Raw genomic sequence first — 12,238 nt, forward strand, 5'->3', positions numbered from 1 at the left:
GCTGATGAGGGTTAGGTTTAGGCATCCCCCAGGATGGTTAGGGTTAGGCTGCGGGGAAGGGAGGGTTAGTGTTAGGCAGCGGGGAGGGGGGATAAGGGTTAGGCACCACTGGGAGGGGTTAGGGTTAGGCAGCGGGGAAGGCAGCGGGGAGGGGGGATTAGGGTTAGGCACCGCTGGGAAGGGTTAGGGTTAGGCTGCGGGGGGGGGTAGGGTTAGGCTGTGGGGAAGGGAGGGTTAGTGTTAGGCAGCGGGGAGGGGGGGATAAGGGTTAAGCACCGCTGGGAAGGGTTAGGGTTAGGCTGCGGGGGGGGGGGGGGATAGGGTTAGGCTGCGGGGAAGGGAGGGTTAGTGTTAGGTAGCGGGGACTGGGGAAAAGGGTTATGCACCACTAGGAAGGGTTAGGGTTAGGCTGGGGGGGGGTTAGTGTTAGGCAGCGGGGAGGGGGGATAAGGGTTAGGCACCGCTGGGAAGGGTTAGGGTTAGGCTGCTGGGGGGGGGGGGGGATAGGGTTAGGCTGCGGGGAAGGGAGGGTTAGTGTTAGGTAGCGGGGAGTGTGGATAAGGGTTAGGCACCCCCCAGGACGGTTAGGTTGCGGGGAAGGGAGGGTTAGAGTTAGGCAGTGGGAAGGGGGGGATTAGGGTTAGGCACCGCTGGGAAGAGTTAGGGTTAGGCTGCGCGGGGGGGGGGGGGGGGGGTTAGTGTTAGGCAGCGGGGAAGGGAGGGTTAGTGTTAGGCAGCGGGGAGGGGGGATTAGGGTTAGGCACCGCTGGGAAGGGTTGGGGTTAGGCTGAGGGGGAGGGAAGGTTAGGTTTTTGGCTGCGGAGGGGGGGGGGGGGGTGAAGTTTAGGCACCACTGGGAAGGGTTATGGTTAGGCTGCAGGGGGGAGGGATAGGCTGCGGGAAGGGAGGGTTAGGGTTAGGAGGGTATTGGGGGAGGGTAAGTATACTTACCTAGCCCCTGTCGGGACTGTCTCCTTCAGAATGCCGCGGTTGTTATTTTGACCTTCGCTTAACATATCGCATATCATATCACAGCCATCCCAGTTGATAAGAGAAATGACAGTTTAAAATGTAATTTTTATGAAAGTAAACATTTTTTTTCGAGAAATAAGTTCAAATAATTTATTTTTCTCCATTAAGACGGTTGGGAACAGTTTGTGGACTCCAAAGTAGGGCAGATCACATGCGTTACTGGGTTTCATCTCTTCCCTGCTAAGTGCAATGACATTTGCGGCTGTTATGCCATGAATGCAGCTCGTCAGCCAATGGAATGTCTTACTTCATTTAACTGGGCCGTTGCATAACCCCCTAATTACCCGCACAAAGCCTAGGATGTAGTAAGCGGTGCATGTACCTTATGCAAATGTGTTTAACCGAGACTTAAACTCCGATAACAGAAAAATTATTATTACGACATGAAAGACAGGTAGAACGCAAGCAAACAGCTTGTTTACAAAACCAGGCTTTTCTTGTACGGTTTATGCTATTTTAAAAACAGTAAAGTAGTATTTGTGACTCGTTGGCAACGAGACAAGAGAAGAAAATAAATTAAATAAAAATGGCGTAATAATATCGGGGGGAAACAAAACGTTCATCTATGTAATTGCAGTCTGACACTGAAATATCATTTTGTTTTGCAATGTGCAAATTTTTGCCGTGAGGCTTTTATACCAGTGGTGGATCCAGGAGGAGTGTACATGCTTCTAAAATGCTAAGGACGAGTCCTACTCATGCTTAGCACTCATGGGGGTAGAACCCCTTAGAATAACATTCATTGTTCCTGTGCCAGCGGAGATGCCCCATGGACATCACCAACATGACAGACAAGTGAGCAAAGATCAGTAACATGCACTTACTGCTATACAGGTTGTTGGTACTGACCAAGGTATCCGGACTCCAGGTCGACAGCACAAAGGTCGACACACCTTAGGTCGACGCCAATTGGTCGACACACCTTATGTCGACATGGACAAAAGGTCGACAGGAACAAGGTCGACATGGAAAAAGGTCGACATGAGTTTTTCACGATTTTTTTTCTTTTTTTGAACCTTTTCCTACTTAACGATCCATGTGGACTACGATTGGAACGGTAAAGTGTGCCGAGCGAAGCGGTAGCGGAGCGCAGGCACCATGCCCGAAGCATGGCGAGCGAAGAGAGCCATGCGAGGGGACGCGGTGCACTAATTGGGGTTCCCGGTCACTCTACGAGGAAAACGACACCAAAAAAACACAAAAAACTCATGTCGACCTTTTTCCATGTCGACCTTATTCCTGTCAACCTATTGTCCATGTCGACCTTTTGTCCATGTCGACCTAAGGTGTGTCGACCAATTGGCGTCAACCTAAGGTGTGTCGACCTTTGTGCTGTCGACCCTCAGTCCCAGACCCACTGACCAATGGTGTTACTTAGCTTGTTGTTGCCACGGAGCGATGGGTTTCATTTTTGTGTGGATTTGTCGGTGTTCACCTTCGGTAGATTGTCCAGTGTTCTCCAGGTCTGGAGGCATCTGGTGGGCTAGGTGGTGTTCCTGATCCGGGTCTGCTAGGATGTCCAGAGTTATGAGGTGAGGACTAGTCCTCTGGTTCTGGCGGTGGCTGGCTAATACAGACAGAAAAGGTAAGTTACTAGTAAGTAAAATAGTAGTAGGTGTATACATTGAGCAGCAGCACGATCTCAGGAAACAGAGAGGTGCTAAAGCATAAATAAATACACACATGGGATAATATTAAATGAAACACATGTAACCCTGCTAGAAAGAGATATTACTGCACATTGACCAAAAGGGGTGGATCCGGCTTTTGTGCAATTGTGTTAAAAAAAACACACGCTAGTACACCCAGTGGTAGGTAGCCCCTAGTATACCTAGTGGTAGGTAGCACCTAGTGCACCCAGTGTTAGGTAGCCCCTTATGCACCCAGTGGTAGGTAGCCCCTAGTATACCCAGTGTTAGGTAGCCCCTTATGCACCCAGTGGTAGGTAGCACCTAGTGCACCCAGTAGTGAGTAGCCCCTAGTGCACCCAGTGGTAAGTAGCCCCTTATGCACCCAGTGGTAGGTAGCACCTAGTGCACCCAGTAGTGAGTAGCCCCTAGTGCACCCAGTGGTAAGTAGCCCCTTATGCACCCAGTGGTAAGTAACCTCTATTACACAAAAAGGTAGGTAGTCCCTTATGCATCTAGTGGTAGGTAGGTCCTAGTGCACAAGTAATATGTAGCTCCTAGTGCATCCAGTGGTAGGTAGCCCCTTATGCACCCAGTGGTAGGTAGCACATAGTGCACCCAGTGGTAGGTAGCCCCTAGTGCCCCAGTGGTAAGTAGCCCCTTATGAACTTAATGGTAGGTTGCTCCTAGTGCACCCAGTAGTAGGTAACCCCTAATGCACCCAGTGGTAAGTAGCCCCTTGTGCACCCAGTGGTAAGTAACCTCTATTACACAAAAAGGTAGGTAGTCCCTTATGCATCTAGTGGTAGGTAGGTCCTAGTGCACAAGTAATATGTAGCTCCTAGTGCATCCAGTAGTAGGTAGCCCCTAGTGCATCCAGTAGTAGGTAACTCCTAGGGCACCTACTGGTAGGTAGTCCCCTAGTGCATTCAGTGGTAGGTAGCTCCTAGTGCATCCAGTGGTAGGTAGCCCCTAGCGCACCTAGTAGTAGCTAACCCCTAGGGCACCTACTGGTAGGTAGTCCCCTAGTGCATTCAGTGGTAGGTAGCTCCTAGTGCATCCAGTGGTAGGTAGCTCCTAGTGCACCCAGTAGTAGGTAACCCCTAGGGCACCTACTGGTAGGTAGTCCCCTAGTGCATTCAGTGGTAGGTAGCTCCTAGTGCATCCAGTAGTAGGTAGCTCCTAGTGCATCCAGTAGTAGGTAGCCCCTAGTGCATCCAGTGGTAGGTAGCTCCTAGTGCACCCAGTAGTAGGTAACCCCTAGGGCACCTACTGGTAGGTAGTCCCCTAGTGCATTCAGTGGTAGGTAGCTCCTAGTGCATCCAGTGGTAGGTAGCCCCCTAGTGCATCCAGTGGTAGGTAGCCCCCTAGTGCATCCAGTGGTAGGTAGTCTCCTAGTGCACCTAGTAGTAGGTAGCTCCTATTGCCCTAGTGGAAGGTAGTCCCCTAGTGCATCCAGTGGTAGGTAGCCCCTAGTGCACTTAGTGGTAGGTTGCCCCTAATGCACCCAGTGTTAGTAGCCCCTTGTGCACCCAGTGGTAAGTAACCTCTATTACACAAAAAGGTAGGCAGTCCCTTATGCATCTAGTGGTAGGTAGGTCCTAGTGCACAAGTAATATGTAGCTCCTAGTGCATCCAGTAGTAGGTAACCCCTAGGGCACCTACTGGTAGGTAGTTCCCTAGTGCATTCAGTGGTAGGTAGCCCCTAGGGCACCTACTGGTAGGTAGTTCCCTAGTGCATTCAGTGGTAGGTAGCTCCTAGTGCATCCAGTAGTAGGTAACCCCTAGGGCACCCAATTGTAGGTAGCCCCTATTGCACCTAGTGGAAGGTAGTCCCCTAGTGCATCCAGTGGTAGGTAGCTCCTAGTGCATCCAGTGGTAGGTAGCTCCTAGTGCATCCAGTGGTAGGTAGCTCCTAGTGCATCCAGTAGTAGGTAGCCCCTAGTGCATCCAGTGGTAGGTAGCTCCTAGTGCATCCAGTAGTAGGTAGCTCCTATTGCCCTAGTGGAAGGTAGTCCCCTAGTGCACCCAGTGGTAGGTAGCCCCTAGTGCATCCAGTGGTAGGTAGCCCCTAGTGCATCCAGTAGTAGGTAGTCCCCTAGTGCATCCAGTGGTAGGTAGCCCCTAGTGTACCCAGTGGTAGGTAGCCCCTAGTGCATCCAGTGGTAGGTAGCTCCTAGTGCATCCAGTAGTAGGTAGTCCCCTAGTGCATCCAGTGGTAGGTAGCTCCTAGTGCATCCAGTGGTAGGTAGCTCCTAGTGCATCCAGTGGTAGGTAGCCCCTAGTGCATCCAGTGGTAGGTAGCCCCTAGTGCATCCAGTAGTAGGTAGTCCCCTAGTGCATCCAGTGGTAGGTAGCTCCTAGTGCATCCAGTAGTAGGTAGTCCCCTAGTGCATCAAGTGGTAGGTAGCTCCTAGTACATCCAGTGGTAGGTAGCTCCTAGTGCATCCAGTGGTAGGTAGCTCCTAGTACATCCAGTGGTAGGTAGCCCCTAGTGCATCCAGTAGTAGGTAGTCCCCTAGTGCATCCAGTAGTAGGTAGCTCCTAGTACATCCAGTGGTAGGTAGCTCCTAGTGCATCCAGTGGTAGGTAGCTCCTATTGCCCTAGTGGTAGGTAGTCCCCTAGTGCACCCAGTGGTAGGTAGCTCCTAGTGCATCCAGTAGTAGGTAGTCCCCTAGTGCATCCAGTGGTAGGTAGCTCCTAGTACATCCAGTGGTAGGTAGCTCCTAGTGCATCCAGTGGTAGGTAGTTCCTAGTGCATCCAGTGGTAGGTAGCCCCTAGTGCATCCAGTAGTAGGTAGTCCCCTAGTGCATCCAGTGGTAGGTAGCTCCTAGTACATCCAGTGGTAGGTAGCTCCTAGTGCATCCAGTGGTAGGTAGCTCCTAGTGCATCCAGTGGTAGGTAGCCCCTAGTGCATCCAGTAGTAGGTAGTCCCCTAGTGCATCCAGTGGTAGGTAGCCCCTAGTGCATCCAGTGGGTAGGTAGCTCCAAGTGCATCCAGTGGTAGGTAGCTCCTAGTGCATCCAGTGGTAGGTAGCCCCTAGTGCATCCAGTGGTAGGTAGCCCCTAGTGCATCCAGTAGTAGGTAGTCCCCTAGTGCATCCAGTGGTAGGTAGCTCCTAGTGCATCCAGTAGTAGGTAGTCCCCTAGTGCATCCAGTGGTAGGTAGCTCCTAGTACATCCAGTGGTAGGTAGCTCCTAGTGCATCCAGTGGTAGGTAGCTCCTAGTGCATCCAGTGGTAGGTAGCCCCTAGTGCATCCAGTAGTAGGTAGTCCCCTAGTGCATCCAGTAGTAGGTAGCTCCTAGTACATCCAGTGGTAGGTAGCTCCTAGTGCATCCAGTGGTAGGTAGCTCCTATTGCCCTAGTGGTAGGTAGTCCCCTAGTGCACCCAGTGGTAGGTAGCTCCTAGTGCATCCAGTAGTAGGTAGTCCCCTAGTGCATCCAGTGGTAGGTAGCTCCTAGTACATCCAGTGGTAGGTAGCTCCTAGTGCATCCAGTGGTAGGTAGCTCCTAGTGCATCCAGTGGTAGGTAGCCCCTAGTGCATCCAGTAGTAGGTAGTCCCCTAGTGCATCCAGTGGTAGGTAGCTCCTAGTACATCCAGTGGTAGGTAGCTCCTAGTGCATCCAGTGGTAGGTAGCTCCTAGTGCATCCAGTGGTAGGTAGCCCCTAGTGCATCCAGTAGTAGGTAGTCCCCTAGTGCATCCAGTGGTAGGTAGCCCCTAGTGCATCCAGTGGTAAGTAGCCCCTAGTGCATCCAGTAGTAGGTAGTCCCCTAGTGCATCCAGTGGTAGGTAGCCCCTAGTGTACCCAGTGGTAGGTAGCCCCTAGTGCATCCAGTGGTAGGTAGCTCCTAGTGCATCCAGTAGTAGGTAGTCCCCTAGTGCATCCAGTGGTACGTAGCTCCTAGTGCATCCAGTGGTAGGTAGCCCCTAGTGCATCCAGTGGTAGGTAGCCCCTAGTGCATCCAGTAGTAGGTAGTCCCCTAGTGCATCCAGTGGTAGGTAGTCCCCTAGTGCATCCAGTGGTAGGTAGTCCCCTAGTGCATCCAGTGGTAGGTAGTCCCCTAGTGCATCCAGTGGTAGGTAGCTCCTAGTGCATCCAGTAGTAGGTAGCTCCTATTGCATCCAGTAGTAGGTAGTCCCCTAGTGCATCCAGTAGTAGGTAGCCCCTAGTGCATCCAGTAGTAGGTAGTCCCCTAGTGCATCCAGTGGTAGGTAGCTCCTAGTGCATCCAGTGGTAGGTAGTCCCCTAGTGCATCCAGTGGTAGGTAGTCCCCTAGTGCATCCAGTGGAAGGTAGTCCCCTAGTGCATCCAGTGGTAGGTAGCTCCTAGTGCATCCAGTAGTAGGTAGCTCCTAGTGCATCCAGTAGTAGGTAGCTCCTAGTGCATCCAGTAGTAGGTAGCTCCTAGTGCATCCAGTAGTAGGTAGTCTCCTAGTGCATCCAGTAGTAGGTAGCTCCTAGTGCATCCAGTAGTAGGTAGTCCCCTAGTGCATCCAGTGGTAGGTAGCTCCTAGTGCATCCAGTGGTAGGTAGTTCCCTAGTGCATCCAGTGGTAGGTAGCTCCTAGTGCATCCAGTAGTAGGTAGTCCCCTAGTGCATCCAGTGGTAGGTAGCTCCTAGTGCATCCAGTGGTAGGTAGCCCCTAGTGCATCCAGTGGTAGGTAGTCCCCTAGTGCATCCAGTGGTAGGTAGCTCCTAGTGCATCCAGTGGTAGGTAGTCCCTAGTGCATCCAGTGGTAGGTAGTCCCCTAGTGCATCCAGTGGTAGGTAGCTCCTAGTGCATCCAGTGGTAGGTAGCCCCTAGTGCATCCAGTGGTAGGTAGTCCCCTAGTGCATCCAGTGGTAGGTAGCTCCTAGTGCATCCAGTGGTAGGTAGTCCCCTAGTGCATCCAGTGGTAGGTAGCTCCTAGTGCATCCAGTGGTAGGTAGTCCCCTAGTGCATCCAGTGGTAGGTAGCTCCTAGTGCACCCAATAGTAGGTAGCTCCTATTGCCCTAGTGGAAGGTAGTCCCTAGTGCACCCAGTGGTAGGTAGCCCCTAGTGCATCCAGTGGTAGGTAGCCCCTAGTGCACCCAGTGGTAGGTAGCCCCTAGTGCATCCAGTGGTAGGTAGTCCCCTAGTGCATCCAGTGGTAGGTAGCTCCTAGTGCATCCAGTAGTAGGTAGCTCCTAGTGCATCCAGTAGTAGGTAGCTCCTAGTGCATCCAGTAGTAGGTAGCTCCTAGTGCATCCAGTAGTAGGTAGTCTCCTAGTGCATCCAGTAGTAGGTAGCTCCTAGTGCATCCAGTAGTAGGTAGTCCCCTAGTGCATCCAGTGGTAGGTAGCTCCTAGTGCATCCAGTGGTAGGTAGTCCCCTAGTGCATCCAGTGGTAGGTAGCTCCTAGTGCATCCAGTAGTAGGTAGTCCCCTAGTGCATCCAGTGGTAGGTAGCTCCTAGTGCATCCAGTGGTAGGTAGCCCCTAGTGCATCCAGTGGTAGGTAGTCCCCTAGTGCATCCAGTGGTAGGTAGCTCCTAGTGCATCCAGTGGTAGGTAGTCCCTAGTGCATCCAGTGGTAGGTAGTCCCCTAGTGCATCCAGTGGTAGGTAGCTCCTAGTGCATCCAGTGGTAGGTAGCCCCTAGTGCATCCAGTGGTAGGTAGTCCCCTAGTGCATGCAGTGGTAGGTAGCTCCTAGTGCATCCAGTGGTAGGTAGTCCCCTAGTGCATCCAGTGGTAGGTAGCTCCTAGTGCATCCAGTGGTAGGTAGTCCCCTAGTGCATCCAGTGGTAGGTAGCTCCTAGTGCACCCAATAGTAGGTAGCTCCTATTGCCCTAGTGGAAGGTAGTCCCTAGTGCACCCAGTGGTAGGTAGCCCCTAGTGCATCCAGTGGTAGGTAGCCCCTAGTGCACCCAGTGGTAGGTAGCCCCTAGTGCATCCAGTGGTAGGTAGCTCCTAGTGCATCCAGTAGTAGGTAGTCCCCTAGTGCATCCAGTGGTAGGTAGCTCCTAGTGCATCCAGTGGTAGGTAGCCCCTAGTGCATCCAGTGGTAGGTAGTCCCCTAGTGCATCCAGTGGTAGGTAGCTCCTAGTGCATCCAGTGGTAGGTAGTCCCTAGTGCATCCAGTGGTAGGTAGTCCCCTAGTGCATCCAGTGGTAGGTAGCTCCTAGTGCATCCAGTGGTAGGTAGCCCCTAGTGCATCCAGTGGTAGGTAGTCCCCTAGTGCATCCAGTGGTAGGTAGCTCCTAGTGCATCCAGTGGTAGGTAGTCCCCTAGTGCATCCAGTGGTAGGTAGCTCCTAGTGCATCCAGTGGTAGGTAGTCCCCTAGTGCATCCAGTGGTAGGTAGCTCCTAGTGCACCCAATAGTAGGTAGCTCCTATTGCCCTAGTGGAAGGTAGTCCCTAGTGCACCCAGTGGTAGGTAGCCCCTAGTGCATCCAGTGGTAGGTAGCCCCTAGTGCACCCAGTGGTAGGTAGCCCCTAGTGCATCCAGTGGTAGGTAGCCCCTAGTGCATCCAGTGGTAGGTAGCCCCTAGTGTACCCAGTGGTAGGTAGCCCCTAGTGTACCCAGTGGAAGGTAACCCCGTGTGTACCTAGTAGTACGTAGCTTCCAACTCTAGGAATTTCCTTTCCATCCTAATTGTAGCAGGAGGAACACGCTGGTCCTGTATTTCTCTGTCCCTATGACACAGAGGTGATGTCACAACACATTAGCTGCAGTGAGAAGTGATCTGATGGATCAGCACGTCCCCTCAGGGCTAATTACAGACTTAACTAAGATCAAGATCACCATCAATGTGTAACACCAAACCAAGTGCAGGGGGTTCAGCATAAAACAGAGGCGTAAATGACATTTACAAACTTCTCTTCATTATTTTATTATCCCTCAAGTAATATCACCTGTGTTGACTAGGGGAGGGGCTTATTCTCATACACGGTTCAGTCACATTATTATGACCACCAGCTAATAGCCGGAGTAACCGCCGCGTGCCGCACGGACAGCAGCTAGACGGCTGAACTGGCGTATTAGACGCACGTCTGGTAGCCCCCAGGTTCATTCTGACGGTGAGCTGCTCCCCTGCAGCGTGTCGGTCGCCCCTGACGCATCATCGTAGCCGACGTTCACCTCTCACATCAACGGCACGCGGTGCTCCGCAGTTTTCACGTTGGTTATTCACAATGGCGCCATTTGTCCAGTCACGATACACCTTCACCGCAGCAGCACGCGGAGAGGTCACACACTGCGCTGTGTCAGAGATACCGCCACCCGTGGCCCGAAAGCCAATAATCAGCCCTTTTTGTAACTCGGATAAATTGCCCCTTTTACCCATGACAGCAACGAGTGATATGTGTGCAGACGGCCTATCACACACCTTATACACCCACCAAGCCAGAGCACGACCGTGACGTACTTCATGGGCTACGTGCTGCTGACATCACATATAGGAGGTGGTCTTAATAATTTAACTTGTTCGTGTATATATTTATTATAAAATGTAAAATATACTATACAGGTTGAGTATCCCATATCCAAATATTCCGAAATATGGAATATTCCAAAATACGGACTTTTTTGAGTGAGACTGAGGTAGTGAAAACTTTGTTTTTTGATGGCTCAATGTACACAAACTTTGTTTAATACACAAAGTTATTAATAATATTGTATTACATGACCTTCAGGCTGTGTGTATATGGGAGGTCATTCCGAGTCGTTCGCTCTGTAATTTTCTTCGCATCGCAGCGTTTTTCAGCTTAGTGCGCATGCGCAATATTCGCACTGCGACTGCGCCAAGTAATTTAACAATGAAGATAGTATTTTTACTCACGGGTTTTTCTTCGCTCCGGCGATCGTAGTGTGATTGACAGGAAATGGGTGTTACTGGGCGGAAACACAGCGTTTTATGGGCGTGTGGATAAAAACGCTACCATTTCCGGGAAAAACGCGGGAGTGGCTGGAGAAACGGAGGAGTGTCTGGGCGAACGCTGGGTGTGTTTGTGACGTCAAACCAGGAACGACAAGCACTGAACTGATCGCAGATGCCGAGTAAGTCTGAAGCTACTCTGAAACTGCTAAGTAGTTTGTAATCGCAATATTGCGAATACATCGTTCGCAATTTTAAGAAGCTAAGATTCACTCCCAGTAGGCGGCGGCTTAGCGTGTGTAACTCTGCTAAAATCGCCTTGCGAGCGAACAACTCGGAATGAGGGCCAAGGTGTATATGAAACATAAATGATTTGTGTGAATGTAGACACACTTTGTTTAATGCACAAAGTTATAGAAAATATTGGCTAAAATTACCTTCAGGCTGTGTGTATAAGGTGTATATGTAACATAAATGCATTCTGTGCTTAGATATAAGTCCCATGATCCCATCACCATGATATCTCATTATGGTATGCAATTATTCCAAAATACGGAAAAATCCCATATCCAAAATACCTCTGGTCCCAAGCATTTTGGATAAGGGAGACTCAACCTGTATGTACATCATTTCAGGTTTACATTTTTTTTCGGTTGTGGAACAGAAATCCCAAACTCTGATCCGGGAATTACGTTGCGGATCTGCGAGCTGGCAGAACATCTTGCGCACAGGCAAATACTCTTTGGGCAGCCGGTAATATGGGCAAATTGCCTTTTTGAATTATTGCAGTAGACAACAACTCCAGAATTATTAATTTGGCCGCTAATTTCACGTTTAGCTATATTTAGTTACAGCCGAAACTGTAATGATGTCATTCGTGTCAGGATAATAGTTACCGTCATCATTAGACGGATTTCCTTGAAGTTGATGGTCAAAATCTAACACCCCTCACCGCAACGTTAGCGATATTAGTATTGTTGCATTCTGGGTAACATGAGTAAGGTGACATACAGTAATCTTGTGAGCAGGATTTCCTGATAATCTGTTGCTAGAAACCCACAAAACAGATTATCCTGCTATTTACTATCACAATTACTCATTTTTCTTCTTGCTTTCATTGTGTGGTCACTTCATAAGAAACACAATTGTGATGTTGATGATGGATTGTGACGAGCGATAACGTCAGCAGAGAGGTGAGAAAACCAGCATCCAAGGGGTTAAAGATGTGCATTATGGAGATAATCTTTTCCATTGTCTTCTTCAGTTACCCGTTTAATTACCGGACATTCATTTACCTGTTTTTTTATTTTATTGTCCCTATTGGCTGGTGTTGTGTGCAGGTTTTTTTTTGTTTTGTTTTTATCTGAAGAAATTTTATTAGAGAAAATTTTCAATACAGAGCATACACAACGTTATGAAAACAGAAAAGCCAATAACACAGTAACAGCATGTCTGTAAACCATAATACATGGTAGTAAAGTAATAATACTAAAAGACTTGAAAGTTAGAAATAAAGAGAAAACAGGGGAGATAAGAAAGAGAGGGGATAGAGAAAGAGTGGAACACAGAACAGAGGAGATGCTGACCATCAGTCTTTCAGGGAGACTGTAGAGAACCTGCGCATACTTCTGTACATTTTTAACTAAACCGTATGGAGACATATATAACAAGAAACTAAATATTAACACATTACCAGGCAGGGCATTCCGGGAGGTAGTGCAAGAGGAATAGTAAT

At 50.0% G+C, this 12,238-nt stretch overlaps 1 long non-coding RNA gene across 1 annotated transcript in view; it reads right to left on the reverse strand.

Annotated features, from left to right (window-relative positions):
• Positions 1-2,381: 2,381 nt before the first annotated feature.
• The window catches only part of LOC134947430 (uncharacterized), a 63,931-nt gene continuing 54,074 nt past the window's right edge, over positions 2,382-12,238 (reverse strand). The window contains exon 3 of the long non-coding RNA XR_010182553.1: positions 2,382-2,599. This is a non-coding gene — a long non-coding RNA (uncharacterized LOC134947430). The remainder of the gene's footprint in view (positions 2,600-12,238) is intronic.

Source organism: Pseudophryne corroboree, chromosome 8 (genome assembly GCF_028390025.1).
Source record: "Pseudophryne corroboree isolate aPseCor3 chromosome 8, aPseCor3.hap2, whole genome shotgun sequence".
Lineage (NCBI taxonomy): Eukaryota > Metazoa > Chordata > Amphibia > Anura > Myobatrachidae > Pseudophryne > Pseudophryne corroboree.